Consider the following 2,500-nt stretch of genomic DNA (forward strand, 5'->3'; position numbering starts at 1 on the left):
AGGACCAGGCGCGTCATTCAATTCTCTTCCCTATCAACTTGGCTCCCGTTGGCGGGATTGGAGGCCTACTGTTTGTTACAGGGCTAAAATCGTCAGGGGAAGAGCTGACGAAACAATGCTGGTTTGGATGCAGGGGGTAGTGTTGGAATCGGCAGCGCGGACAAAATCGGCAAAGTCGACAAAAAAGACTGTTGGTCTGGACATCGGGGCAGCGGCAGCCATGCCGACAGGGGGGGAAATCGGCAGCGCAGATTTGTGCAGCTGCAGGTTCGTCGGGGAAATCGGCAGCGCAGATTTTTCGATGAACATGGGCTGGAAGATGGACTGTCCAGGCCAGGCAGGGAAATTCGTCAAGGGGACACGCTGACGAAACAGCGCTGGTTTAGACACGGTGGGTGCAGTGTTGGAATCGGCAGCGCCGACGAAATCGGCAAAGTCGGCAGAATCGGCAGCGGGTGCTGGCGATGAGTCTGGACGATTTATAGTCCAGGGCTTGATGGAAAAGACTGTTGGTCCAGACAATGGGGCAGTGGCAGCGCGGATTTGTGCAGCTGCAGGTTCGTCGGGGAAAATCGGCAGCGCAGATTTTTCGACGAACAGGGGCTGGGCGCTGGACTGGCCGGGCCAGGCAGGAAAATTCGTCAGGGGGCCACGCTGACGAAAACAGGGGCTGCGGAGTGGAAAATCGGCAGCGCAGATTTTTCGACGAACAGGGGCTGGACCGGCCGGGCCAGGCAGGAAAATTCGTCAGGGGGGCACGCTGACGAAAAGAGGGGCTGCCGCGTGGAAAATCGGCAGCGCAGATTTTTCGACGAACAGGGGCTGGACTGGCCGGGCCAGGCAGGAAAATTCGTCAGGGGGGCACGCTGACGAAAAGAGGGGCTGCCGCGTGGAAAATCGGCAGCGCAGATTTTTCGACGAACAGGGGCTGGACGCTGGACTGGGCCAGGCAGGAAAATTCGTCAGGGGGCACGCTGACGAAAAGAGGGGCTGCCGCGTGGAAAATCGGCAGCGCAGATTTTTCGACGAACATTCGTCAGGGGGGCACGCTGACGAAAAGAGGGGCTGCCGCGTGGAAAATCGGCAGCGCAGATTTTTCGACGAACATTCGTCAGGGGGGAACGCTGAGGAAAACAGGGGCTGCCGCGTGGAAAATCGGCAGCGCAGATTTTTCGACGAACAGGGGCTGGATGCTGGACCGGCCGGGCCAGGCAGGAAAATTCGTCAGGGGGGCACGCTGACGAAAAGAGGGGCTGCCGCGTGGAAAATCGGCAGCGCAGATTTTTCGACGAACAGGGGCTGGACTGGCCGGGCCAGGCAGGAAAATTCGTCAGGGGGGCACGCTGACGAAAAGAGGGGCTGCCGCGTGGAAAATCGGCAGCGCAGATTTTTCGACGAACAGGGGCTGGACGCTGGACTGGGCCAGGCAGGAAAATTCGTCAGGGGGGCACGCTGACGAAAACAGGGGCTGCCGCGTGGAAAATCGGCAGCGCAGATTTTTCGACGAACATTCGTCAGGGGGGCACGCTGACGAAAAGAGGGGCTGCCGCGTGGAAAATCGGCAGCGCAGATTTTTCGACGAACATTCGTCAGGGGGGAACGCTGAGGAAAACAGGGGCTGCCGCGTGGAAAATCGGCAGCGCAGATTTTTCGACGAACAGGGGCTGGATGCTGGACCGGCCGGGCCAGGCAGGAAAATTCGTCAGGGGGGCACGCTGACGAAAAGAGGGGCTGCCGCGTGGAAAATCGGCAGCGCAGATTTTTCGACGAACAGGGGCTGGACTGGCCGGGCCAGGCAGGAAAATTCGTCAGGGGGGCACGCTGACGAAAAGAGGGGCTGCCGCGTGGAAAATCGGCAGCGCAGATTTTTCGACGAACAGGGGCTGGACGCTGGACTGGGCCAGGCAGGAAAATTCGTCAGGGGGGCACGCTGACGAAAACAGGGGCTGCCGCGTGGAATGGCAGCCTACACGCAGATGCGGATTCGGCAGCGCACGATGGCTTGAGCAGGTCATGGGTTCGACTTGGCGCGATCTGAAACCTGGACGAGGGACTGTCGACGCTGGACGAGCCAGCGCGGTGGCCTGTCGTGCCCCGTTCAGGGGGGGCCTGCCGCGGAGACAGCCCTCGCGGGCTCGACAGCGCAGGCCAGCGTCCCCGACGTCGCTGGCCGCGGCAGGCGAGCTGCCGGGGTTCCCGCATTCCTACAAGAAAACGTCGTGCTTTCCACATGAAACCAATCCAGTAAAATCAGCCATATTTTTATGAGGCTGCCCACTGAATTTGGGGTCATTCCGGGCCGGTTCCTAGTTTTGCGGATTTACTCGATTTCTAATGGTAGGAAAATTAAAACAAATACTTCCCGACCTCGAAAAATTCTGGGAAAATTAATGAAGGTGGATTGGATTTTTGCCAACCTCTGTGCAAAATTTCAGCTCAAAATACCAAGAAATGAATTTTTTAGAGGGGGGGTGACAGCTGGGACCTAGTAGTGTCTCCC

Source organism: Populus nigra, chromosome 2 (genome assembly GCF_951802175.1).
Source record: "Populus nigra chromosome 2, ddPopNigr1.1, whole genome shotgun sequence".
NCBI classification, from domain to species: Eukaryota; Viridiplantae; Streptophyta; class Magnoliopsida; order Malpighiales; family Salicaceae; genus Populus; species Populus nigra.